Genomic DNA, 13676 nt, shown 5'->3' with positions numbered 1-13676 from the left:
ATAGTATTCCTACAGGAAACACATTGGCGTCCTAAGGACCCCAATACACTTAGAGACAACTGGGTTGGAGACTTTAAAAGTGCTTCCTATATTACCAAAACAAGGGGAGTACTTCTACTATTCCGCAGATCGCTGAACTACAAGATCAAAAATGACTGGGTAGACCCTGACGGCAGGTTTTTGTTTCTAAAGATAGAGGTTGAGAATGAACTTTTTACGCTAGCATGTATTTACGCCCCCACAGGACCGAACGATTCCTTCTTCTCAGACATATATGTCAAATTGCAGGATTGGACGGAGGGCGTCCTAATCATAGGGGGAGACCTTAACACAGTATTAGACCCACTACTAGACGTATCCGGTGGCCCCAGACAACTGAGCCACAGTAGATCCACACCACCATCCCTGTCACTACTACAAGACTCTCTGCAACTGCTAGATCCATGGAGATTCCTTCACCCTGACTCTAGAGAATACACATTTTTCTCACACCCTCATAAAATATTCTCCAGACTGGATTACTGGCTAGTACCGGCCTCCGCAATACATAGAATCCTGGACTCCACCATAGCCAACATACTCATATCAGACCATGCTCCCATCACTCTAACAATTAAACTAATCACACCCCGACAATACTCATATACCTGGCGGTTCCCTGAATACCTCGCCCATTCTGAAGATTTCAAACTCTTCTTGACACAGGAGTATCTTAACTATACTCAAGACAACATAGCACATATTACTGACACAAACCTATTCTGGCAGGCTTCCAAACCCGTCCTTAGAGGACAGATCATCTCTTATGTGGCTACCAGAAAAAGGCAACTCCGAGAGAGGATGACAGAAGCGTCCCTTCAGGTGGCCTCGACCTACTCCCAATTACTAGCCAACCCATCTGAAACCAATAGGAACTTATATAAAGACACCAAATCAATCTATGACACTCTCTGTGCCGAACAGGCCAAACTATTCCTCTCCTTCCAATCTAATAAATACTTTCGCTGGGGTAACCGCCCGGGGAGATTATTAGCAAATATGGTGAAAACTCATACAGCACCTAAATACATCTCCTCAATTAGGGACACAGATAGACCCCCCTCAACAACACAAGACCAGATCAGTGACACCTTCTTAACTTTCTTTGAGAAATTATACACTGCACCACATGACAACCCCACGGCAGGAGTAGATTTCTTGACACAGGCAAACCTCCCCACACTTTCTGAAAGCGATAGAGACCTACTTACCAGCCCAATAACTGCAACAGAATTGGAAATAATCATCAAATCTCTTCCAAATGGTAAATCCCCAGGACCTGACGGTATATCAGCAACCTATTACAAATTACTCCTCCCACACTTAAGCGAACACCTCAGGCGATTATATAATGCACTCTTGGAGGGACAGCCCGCCCCAACAGATTTTAACACGGCCCGAATCATAGTCCTCCCTAAACCTAATAAGGATCATACGTTAGTATCATCCTATCGCCCAATCTCACTGTTGAATCAGGACTTTAAAATATTCACAAAGATCCTTGCCACCCGCCTCCAAGCAGTCCTACCAAAATTACTACATCCTGCCCAGACAGGCTTCATGCGTAATAGACACTCAGTGCACAATATTCGCTCATTGCTAGCAGCTATGTATAAAACCCACGATTCATTGGAATTAGACAATATGGTACTGAGTTGTGATGCAGACAAAGCCTTTGACCGAGTGTCCTGGGCCCACATAGATAGATTACTTAGACTTCAAAACTTTGGCACTGCTTTTGTCAAGGTGTTTCACATCATCTATCAAACACCACAAGCCTTCCTGACAGTGAATGGCCATAATTCAAGACCATTTTCCTTACATCGCGGCACCAGGCAGGGCTGCCCCCTATCCCCCCTATTATTTAATTTGGCCTTAGATCCCCTCCTTCGTCATTTCTGCAGAGAAAATAGATGGCACGGCATAAAACTAGCTAATCACGAAATCAAATTCTCAGCATTTGCTGATGACATACTACTCTACTTTAGTAACCCCCGAAAAGCCATGCCATACCTACTTGGCATACTAGACTCATTTGAACTAATTTCTGGTTTTAAAATTAATCCATCCAAAACGGAAGCATTAGCCTTCTTTCCCTCCATAAAAACAGGCTGGGGAGAAACTTTTCCATTCCATTGGGCTACAAACAATTGCATTACCTACCTAGGGATTAAATTCCCTGACCATCCCTCTAAACTATACTCGCTCAATCTCCCCCCGCTATTGAACAGGACATATGCAGACTTCGCCAAATGGTCCCACCTTCCCCTTACATACACTGGCAGGAGTCATCTGTACAAAATGATAAGTTTCCCCCGCCTCCTTTATGTACTACAGATGCTACCACTGATCCCACCCAAACACATACTAGCCCAACTAGACAAAGCACTGTCCAAATTTATCTGGGCGGACAAACATCCTAGATTCTCATTATTCAAACTACGACAACCCCGCTCCCTTGGAGGCCTGAATTTACCGTGCCTTTATTCCTATGCCTTGGCAGCTAACTACAGGATCGCTTTGGACTGGATTGGCGGACGCGATATATACACTAACACACAATTGGAGCAGTCTTTTGTCCCATCCCAGGCCCTAGTATCCTTACTACACACCACACCTACCTCCATACCACACTGCGTATCAGATAATATACTCATCTCCTCCACATGCGCTGCATGGAGACAAACCCGTGCTCGACTGAAAATATCACGATACACATCATTATTTTTACCCCTTTGGAACAACCCTGACTTCAAACCACACATCACCTCTCCTATATTTTTAACTTGGTACAATGGTGGGCTGAAATTTATTCACCATTTCTTACAAGCCGAAACTCTAACCCTACTTACACACTCTCAACTCATAGCACGCTTCCCATCCTTAACAATCCCGCTTTTTCCCTTCCTCCAAGCATGTAGTTACGTACAAAAGATTACATCTTCACTAACTATATCAGATATCTCCCATACTTTAGACAACACACTACGACGCACCCAAGATGGTAACTTTACCACAGCGCTCATACATACATACTCTCGTACCCTACTGGACGTAGAAACTGGCTCAACAGGCCTCTTAAAGTGGAAGCTAGAATTCCCAGACCTCACAATGAAACTAATTTTGGAAGCCAACGCATACTTAGACAAAACATTAGGCCCAGTTACATACTCAGAAATGCACCAAAAAATATTACATAGAGCATATATCACCCCCAAACTACGACACATTATTGGTGCAGCCCCATCATCTCACTGCTTCAAATGCACTGCTCCAGAAGCAGATCTTGTGCACTGCCTATGGTCATGCCCCAAGGTACACACACTCTGGCAGGCACTCCAGTCATATATCACAACAGAGTTACAGGTACAATTTACCATCACTAAGACATGGGCATTTTGGGGCATATTCCCAAAACAACACCCCCCCAGTCTAGCCAAAGGACAACGCATTCTCTTAATTAAACTGGCAGCAGCTACAAAAAAAACAATCTTATCGCAATGGATATCCACTGACTCAACCCCCATCACATTACTATATCCTAGGATCTCCCATCTATTCCACTTAGACTGGACCAACACCACCTTACAGAAAGACAAATTGACCGAGAAATTTTTTCATATTTGGCTACCCTATGTCCAGACTCTCCCTCCGGTTACAAAGGAAGCCCTGCGGAAATGCTTCAAAGATACAAAATGGTATTTACAGGAGACATTAGACTCCACACCCCCCCCTTTTTGAAACCAAACTATAGATAGCACATACATACCACCTAACTCTCCCATGCTCGAAAGGTTACTACACAACCTCTACTGTTCCCATAATACTGTTACCTAGGGCTCATACGGAGTATAACTATATTTTTTGATACTGCTTGTTCATAATGCACTGTTCATGCAATGTATACTGTTATACTTGTTTTACTGGTATTTCACTGGTCAATAAAAACACTTTAAAAAAAAAAAAAAGAAATACGCTGCCCAAGTGGGCACATTCACAGTATTATGAATTACTAAATTGAATAAGTAGCTGTAGTTTTGCAAGGGTTAACGAGTCTCGGGCAAGAATTATGACACCTGAAATCAATAGAGTCGTGTCACTTGTATATGACCCACGTGGATTTTGCCTTGCCCAACACTGGTTTGGGCATGAAATACGCTGCCCAGGTGGGCACCTTAACACTATAATTTTCTATTATGAATAAGTAGCTGTAGTTGTGCAAGGGTTAACGAGTCTCGGGCAAGAATTTTGACACCTGAAATCAACTGAGTCGAGTCACTTGCATATGACCAACATGGATTTTTTTCTTGCCCAACACTGGTTTGGGCATGAAATACGCTGCCCAAGTGGGCACCTTAACACTATCATTTTCTATTATGAATAAGTAGCTGTAGTTTTGCAAGAGTTAACGAGTCTCGGGCAACAATTTTGACACCTGAAATCAATAGTCGGGTCACTTGCATATGACCCACATGGATTTTGCCTTGCCCAACACTGGTTTGGCCATGAAATACGCTGCCCAAGTGGGCACATACACAGTATTATGAATTACTAATTTGAATAAGTAGCTGTAGTTGTGCAAGGGTTAACGAGTCTCGGGCAAGAATTTTGACACCTGAAATCAACTGAGTCCGGTCACTTGCATATGACCCACATGGATTTTGCCTTGCCCAACGCTGGTTTTGCCATGAAATACGCTGCCCAAGTGGGCACATTCACAGTATTATGAATTACTAAATTGAATAAGTAGCTGTAGTTTTGCAAGGGTTAACGAGTCTCGGGCAAGAATTTTGACACCTGAAATCAATAGAGTCGTGTCACTTGCATATGACCCACGTGGATTTTGCCTTGCCCAACACTGGTTTGGGCATGAAATACGCTGCCCAAGTGGGCACCTTAACACTATAATTTTCTATTATGAATAAGTAGCTGTAGTTGTGCAAGGGTTAACGAGTCTCGGGCAAGAATTTTGACACCTGAAATCAACTGAGTCGGGTCACTTGCATATGACCCACATGTATTTTGCCTTGCCCAACACTGGTTTGGGCATGAAATAAGTTGCCCAAGTGGGCACCTTAACACTATCATTTTCTATTATGAATAAGTAGCTGTAGTTTTGCAAGGGTTAACGAGTCTCGGGCAAAAATTTTGACACTAGAAATCAATAGAGTCGGGTCACTTGCATATGACCGACATGGATTTTGCCTTGCCCAACACTGGTTTGGGCATGAAATACGCTGCCCAAGTCGGCACATACACATTATTATGAATTACTAATTTGAATGTGCCCACTTGGGCAGCGTATTTCATGGCAAAACCAGCGTTGGGCAAGGCAAAATCCATGTGGGTCATATGAAAGTGACCCGATTCAGTTGATTTCAGGTTTCAAAATTCTTGCCCGAGACTAGTTAACCCTTGCAAAACTACAGCTACTTATTCATAATAGAAAATGATAGTGTTAAGGTGCCCACTTGGGCAGCGTATTTCATGCCCAAACCAGTGTTGGGCAAGGCAAAATCCATATGGGTCATATGCAAGTGACCTGACTCTATTGATTTCTAGTGTCAAAATTGTTGCCCGAGACTTGTTAACCCTTGAAAAACTACAGCTACTTATTCAAATTAGTAATTCATAATACTGTGAATGTGCCCACTTGGGCAGCGTATTTCATGGCCAAACCAGTGTTGGGCAAGGCAAAATCCATGTGGGTCATATGCAAGTGACCCGACTCTATTGATTTCAGGTGTCAAAATTGTTGCCCGAGACTCGTTAACCCTTGCAAAACTACAGCTACTTATTCATAATAGAAAATGAGAGTGTTAAGGTGCCCACTTGGGCAGCGTATTTCATGCCCAAACCAGTGTTGGGCAAGGCAAAATACATGTGGGTCATATGCAAGTGACCCGACTCAGTTGATTTCAGGTGTCAAAATTCTTGCCCGAGACTCGTTAACCCTTGCAAAACTACAGCTACTTATTCAAATTAGTAATTCATAATACTGTGAATGTGCCCACTTGGGCAGCGTATTTCATGGCAAAACCAGCGTTGGGCAAGGCAAAATCCATGTTGGTCATATGCAAGTGACCTGATTCAGTTGATTTCAGGTGTCAAAATTCTTGCCCGAGACTCGTTAACCCTTGCAAAACTACAGCTACTTATTCATAATAAAAAATTATAGTGTTAAGGTGCCCACTTGGGCAACTTATTTCATGCCCAAACCAGTGTTGGGCAAGGCAAAATACATGTGGGTCATATGCAAGTGACCTGACTCAGTTGATTTCAGGTGTCAAAATTCTTGCCCGAGACTAGTTAACCCTTGCAAAACTACAGCTACTTATTCATAATAGAAAATTATAGTGTTAAGGTGCCCACTTGGGCAACGTATTTCATGCCCAAACCAGTGTTGGGCAAGGCAAAATCCATATGGGTCATATGCAAGTAACCCGACTTTATTGATTTCTGGTGTCAAAATTGTTGCCCGAGACTCGTTAACCCTTGCAAAACTACAGCTACTTATTCAAATTAGTAATTCATAATACTGTGAATGTGCCCACTTGGGCAACGTATTTCATGCCCAAACCAGTGTTGGGCAAGGCAAAATACATGTGGGTTATATGCAAGTGACCTGACTCAGTTGATTTCAGGTGTCAAAATTCTTTCCTGAGACTCGTTAACCCTTGCAAAACTACAGCTACTTATTCATAATAGAAAATTATAGTGTTAAGGTGCCCACTTGGGCAACGTATTTCATGCCCAAACCAGTGTTGGGCAAGGCAAAATCCATATGGGTCATATGCAAGTAACCCGACTTTATTGATTTCTGGTGTCAAAATTGTTGCCCGAGACTCGTTAACCCTTGCAAAACTACAGCTACTTATTCAAATTAGTAATTCATAATACTGTGAATGTGCCCACTTGGGCAGCATATTTCATGGCAAAACCAGCGTTGGGCAAGGCAAAATCCATGTGGGTCATATGCAAGTGACCCTATTCAGTTGATTTCAGGTGTCAAAATTCTTGTCCGAGACTAGTTAACCCTTGCAAAACTACAGCTACTTTTTCATAATAGAAAATAATAGTGTTAAGGTGCCCACTAGGGTAGCGTATTTCATGGCCAAACCAGTGTTAGGCAAGGTAAAATCCATGTGGGTCATATGCAAGTGACCCGACTCTATTGATTTCAGGTGTCAAAATTCTTTCCCGAGACTCGTTAACCCTTGCAAAACTACAGCTACTTATTCATAATAGAAAATTATAGTGTTAAGGTGCCCACTTGGGCAACGTATTTCATGCCCAAACCAGTGTTGGGCAAGGCAAAATCCATATGGGTCATATGCAAGTAACCCGACTTTATTGATTTCTGGTGTCAAAATTGTTGCCCGAGACTCGTTAACCCTTGCAAAACTACAGCTACTTATTCAAATTAGTAATTCATAATACTGTGAATGTGCCCACTTGGGCAACGTATTTCATGCCCAAACCAGTGTTGGGCAAGGCAAAATACATGTGGGTTATATGCAAGTGACCTGACTCAGTTGATTTCAGGTGTCAAAATTCTTTCCCGAGACTCGTTAACCCTTGCAAAACTACAGCTACTTATTCATAATAGAAAATTATAGTGTTAAGGTGCCCACTTGGGCAACGTATTTCATGCCCAAACCAGTGTTGGGCAAGGCAAAATCCATATGGGTCATATGCAAGTAACCCGACTTTATTGATTTCTGGTGTCAAAATTGTTGCCCGAGACTCGTTAACCCTTGCAAAACTACAGCTACTTATTCAAATTAGTAATTCATAATACTGTGAATGTGCCCACTTGGGCAACGTATTTCATGCCCAAACCAGTGTTGGGCAAGGCAAAATACATGTGGGTTATATGCAAGTGACCTGACTCAGTTGATTTCAGGTGTCAAAATTCTTTCCCGAGACTCGTTAACCCTTGCAAAACTACAGCTACTTATTCATAATAGAAAATTATAGTGTTAAGGTGCCCACTTGGGCAACGTATTTCATGCCCAAACCAGTGTTGGGCAAGGCAAAATCCATATGGGTCATATGCAAGTAACCCGACTTTATTGATTTCTGGTGTCAAAATTGTTGCCCGAGACTCGTTAACCCTTGCAAAACTACAGCTACTTATTCAAATTAGTAATTCATAATACTGTGAATGTGCCCACTTGGGCAGCATATTTCATGGCAAAACCAGCGTTGGGCAAGGCAAAATCCATGTGGGTCATATGCAAGTGACCCTATTCAGTTGATTTCAGGTGTCAAAATTCTTGTCCGAGACTAGTTAACCCTTGCAAAACTACAGCTACTTTTTCATAATAGAAAATAATAGTGTTAAGGTGCCCACTAGGGTAGCGTATTTCATGCCCAAACCAGTGTTAGGCAAGGTAAAATCCATGTGGGTCATATGCAAGTGACCCGACTCTATTGATTTCAGGTGTCAAAATTGTTGCCCGAGACTCGTTAACCCTTGCAAAACTACAGCTACTTATTCATAATAGAAAATGATAGTGTTAAGGTGCCCAATTGGGCAACTTATTTCATGCCCAAACCAGTGTTGGGCAAGGCAAAATACATGTGGGTCATATGCAAGTGACCCTATTCAGTTGATTTCAGGTGTCAAAATTCTTGCCCGAGACTAGTTAACCCTTGCAAAACTACAGCTACTTTTTCATAATAGAAAATTATAGTGTTAAGGTGCCCACTAGGGTAGCGTATTTCATGCCCAAACCAGTGTTGGGGAAGGCAAAATCCATGTGAGTCATATGCAAGTGACCCGACTCTATTGATTTCTGGTGTCAAAATTGTTGCCCGAGACTCGTTAACCCTTGCAAAACTACAGCTACTTATTCATAATAGAAAATTAGAGTGTTAAGGTGCCCACTTGGGCAACGTTTTTCATGCCCAAACCAGTGTTGGGCAAGGCAAAATACATGTGGGTCATATGCAAGTGACATGACTCAGTTGATTTCAGGTGTAAAAATTCTTGCCCGAGACTCGTTAACCCTTGCAAAACTACAGCTACTTATTGAAATTAGTAATTCATAATACTGTGAATGTGCCCACTTGGGCAGCGTATTTCATGGCAAAACCAGCATTGGGCAAGGCAAAATCCATGTGGGTCATATGCAAGTGACCTGATTCAGTTGATTTCAGGTGTCAAAATTCTTGCCCGAGACTCGTTAACCCTTGCAAAACTACAGCTACTTATTCATAATAGAAAATGATAGTGTTAAGGTGCCCACTTGGGCAACTTATTTCATGCCCAAACCAGTGTTGGGCAAGGCAAAATACATGTGGGTCATATGCAAGTGACCCGACTCAGTTGATTTCAGGTGTCAAAATTCTTGCCCGAGACTCGTTAACCCTTGCAAAACTACAGCTACTTATTCAAATTAGTAATTCATAATACTGTGAATGTGCCCACTTGGGCAGCGTATTTCATGGCAAAACCAGCGTTGGGCAAGGCAAAATCCATGTGGGTCATATGCAAGTGACCTGATTCAGTTGATTTCAGGTGTCAAAATTCTTGCCCGAGACTCGTTAACCCTTGCAAAACTACAGCTACTTATTCATAATAGAAAATGATAGTGTTAAGGTGCCCACTTGGGCAACTTATTTCATGCCCAAACCAGTGTTGGGCAAGGCAAAATACATGTGGGTCATATGCAAGTGACCCGACTCAGTTGATTTCAGGTGTCAAAATTCTTGCCCGAGACTCGTTAACCCTTGCAAAACTACAGCTACTTATTCAAATTAGTAATTCATAATACTGTGAATGTGCCCACTTGGGCAGCGTATTTCATGGCAAAACCAGCGTTGGGCAAGGCAAAATCCATGTGGGTCATATGCAAGTGACCTGATTTAGTTGATTTCAGGTGTCAAAATTCTTGCCCGAGACTCGTTAACCCTTGCAAAACTACAGCTACTTATTCATAATAGAAAATGATAGTGTTAAGGTGCCCACTTGGGCAACATATTTCATGCCCAAACCAGTGTTGGGCAAGGCAAAATCCATATGGGTCATATGCAAGTAACCCGACTTTATTGATTTCTGGTGTCAAAATTGTTGCCCGAGACTCGTTAACCCTTGCAAAACTACAGCTACTTATTCAAATTAGTAATTCATAGTACTGTGAATGTGCCCACTTGGGCAACGTATTTCATGCCCAAACCAGTGTTGGGCAAGGCAAAATACATGTGGGTTATATGCAAGTGACCTGACTCAGTTGATTTCAGGTGTCAAAATTCTTGCCCGAGACTCGTTAACCCTTGCACAACTACAGCTACTTATTCAAATTAGTAATTCATAATACTGTGTATGTGCCCACTTGGGCAGCGTATTTCATGGCCAAACCAGTGTTGGGCAAGGCAAAATCCATGTGGGTCATATGCAAGTGACCCGACTCAGTTGATTTCAGGTGTAAAAATTGTTGCCCGAGACTCGTTAACCCTTGCAAAACTACAGCTACTTATTCAAAATGGTGAATTATAGTGTATGTGCCCACTTTGCCAGTGTATTTCATGCCCAAACCAGCGTTGGGCAAGCCAAAATACAGGTGGGTCATATGAAAGGGACCCTACTCTGTGAATTTCAGGCATCAAATGTGTTGCCCAAGACTCATTAACCCTTGCAAAACTGAATGATCTGAATAAGAAGCTGGAGCTTGAATAAGAAGTGAATAAGAAGCTGGAGCTTGAATAAGAAGTGAATAAGAAGCTGGCCGAATAAGAAGCTAACTTCAGCCTCGTCCGTATAACTCGTGATAAACTTACCCAGTTAACAGTATGAACAACAACAGAGCATCAGACAACCTGATGCAACATAACATAACCCTTATGTAAGCAATAACTATATACAAGTATTGCAGAAGAAGTCCGCACTTGGGACGGGCGCCCAGCATCCACTACGGACTACGAGAAATAGATTTACCGGTAAGTACAATCTTATTTTCTCTAACATCCTAGTGGATGCTGGGGACTCCGTAAGGACCATGGGGATAATACCAAAGCTCCCAAACGGGCGGGAGAGTGCGGATGACTCTGCAGCACCGAATGAGCAAACACGAGGTCCTCCTCAGCCAGGGTATCAAACTTGTAGAATTTTGCCAAACTGTGAACCCGACCAAGTAGCTGCTCGGCAAAGCTGTAATGCAGAGACCCCTCGGGCAGTCGCCCAAGCAAGATCCCACCTTCCTTGTGGAATGGGCTTTTATTGATTTTGGATGCGGCAATCCAGCCGCAGAATGAGCCTGCTGAATCGTGTTACAGATCCAGCGAGCAATAGTTTGCTTTGAAGCAGGAGCACCCAGCTTGTTGGATGCATACAGGATAAACAGCGAGTCAGTTTTCCTGACTCCAGCCGTTCTGGCAACGTAAATCTTCAAAGCCCTGACTACATCTAGTAACTTGGAATCCTCCAAGTCACGAGTAGCCGCAGGCACCACAATAGGTTGGTTCAAATGAAAAGATGACACCACCTTCGGCAGAAATTGCGGACGAGTCCGTAATTCTGCCCTGTCCATATGGAAAACCAGATAGGGGCCTTTACATGACAAAGCTGCCAAGGCCAATAGCATGACCACTTTCCATGTGAGATATTTTAACTCCACAGTCTTAAGTGGCTCAAACCAGTGAGATTTCAGGAAACTCAACACCACGTTAAGATCCCAAGGTGCCACTGGTGGCACAAAAGGGGGCTGAATATGCAGCACTCCCTATACAACGTCTGGACTTCAGGAAGAGAAGTCAGTTCTTTTTGAAAGAAAATGGATAGGGCCGAAATCTGGACCCTAATGGATCCCAATTTCAGGCCCAATGTCACTCCCGACTGTAGGAAGTGAAGGAAACGGCCCAGCTGGAATTCCTCCGTAGGGGCATTCCTGGCCTCACACCAAGCAACATTTTTTTCGCCATATACAGTGATAATGTTTAGCCGTAACCTCCTTCCTAGCCTTTATCAGCGTAGGAATAACCTCGTCCGGAATGCCTTTTTCTGCCAGGATCCGGCGTTCAACCGCCATGCCAACAAACGCAGCCGCGGTAAGTCTTGGAACAGACAGGGCCCCTGCTGCAACCAGTCCTGTCTGAGAGGTAGAGGCCATGGGTCCTCTGTGAGCATTTCTTGCAGATCTGGATACCAAGTCCTTCTTGGCCAATCCGGAACAATGAGTATTGTTCTCACTCCTACTTTTCCTATGATTCTCAGCACCTTTGTTATGAGAGGAAGAGGAGGAAACACATAAACCGACTGGAACACCCACGGTGTCACTAATGCGTCTACAGCAATCGCCTGAGGGTCTCTTGACCTGGCGCAATATCTCTGTAGCTTTTTGTTGAGGCGGGATGCCATCATGTCCACCTGTGGCAGTTCCCACCGCCTTGCAATCTGTGTGAAGACTTCTTGATGAAGTCCCCACTCTCCCGTGTGGAGGTCGTGCCAGCTGAGGAAGTCTGCTTCCCAGTTGTCCACTCCCGGAATGAACACTGCCGATAGTGCTCTTACGTGATTCTCCGCCCAGCGAAGAATTCTGGTGGCTTCCGCCATCGCCACTCTGCTCCTTGTGCCACCTTGGCGGTTCACATGAGCCACTGCTGTGATGTTGTCTGACTGAATCAGCACCGATTTGTCGCGAAGCAGGTTCTCCGCTTGACTTAGGGCGTTGCATATGGCCCTTAATTCCAGGATATTGATGTGAAGGCAAGTCTCCTGACTTGACCACCGCCCATGGAAATTTCTTCCCTGTGTGACTGCCCCCCACCCTCGGAGGCTTGCTTCCGTGGTCACCAGGACCCAGTCCTGAATGCCAAAACTGCGACCTTCGAGAAGGTGAGCACTCTGCAGCTACCACAGGAGAGACACCCTGGCCCTGGGGGATAGGGTGATTAACCGATGCATCTGAAGATGTGATCCGGACCACTTGTCCAGTACGTCCCATTGGAATGTCCTCGCATGGAACCTGCCGAAGGGAATGGCCTTGTATGATGCCACCATCCTTCCCAGCACTCAAGTGCAGTGATGCACTGACACCTGTTTTGGTTTTAATAGATTTCTGACCAGTGTCACGAGCTCCTGAGCTCTCTCTATCGGGAGATAAACCCTTTTCTGGTCTGTGTCTAGGATCATGTCTAGAAGAGGCAGATGAGCTGTAGGAACGAACTGCGACTTTGGAATACATAGAATCCAGCCGTGTTGCCGTTACACTTCCAGAGAAAGTGATACACTGTTCAGCAACTGCTCTCTTGATCTCGCTTTAATGAGGAGATCGACCAAGTACGTGATAATAGTGATACCTTGCTTCCGCAGGAGCACCATCATTTCCGCCATTACCTTGGTGAATATTCTCGGGGCCGTGGAGAGACCAACCGGCAACGTCTGAAATTGGTAATGACAATCCCGTACCGCAATTCTGAGGTACGCCTGATGAGGTGAATTAATGGGGACATGAAGGTATACCTCCTTTTTGCCCCGAGACACCATAAAATCTCCTCCTTTTCAGGCTTGCAATGACCGCTCTTAGCGATTCCATCTTGAACTTAAACCTTTTCAGGTATATGTTCAGGGATTTTAAATTCAATATGGGTCTGACCGAACCGTCTGGTTTCGGGACTACAACATGGTCGAATAA

This window comes from Pseudophryne corroboree, chromosome 3 (genome assembly GCF_028390025.1).
Source record: "Pseudophryne corroboree isolate aPseCor3 chromosome 3, aPseCor3.hap2, whole genome shotgun sequence".
Taxonomy (NCBI): Eukaryota; Metazoa; Chordata; class Amphibia; order Anura; family Myobatrachidae; genus Pseudophryne; species Pseudophryne corroboree.
The sequence above is the reverse complement of the archived record's forward strand: the minus strand, read 5'-3'. Positions refer to the sequence as shown.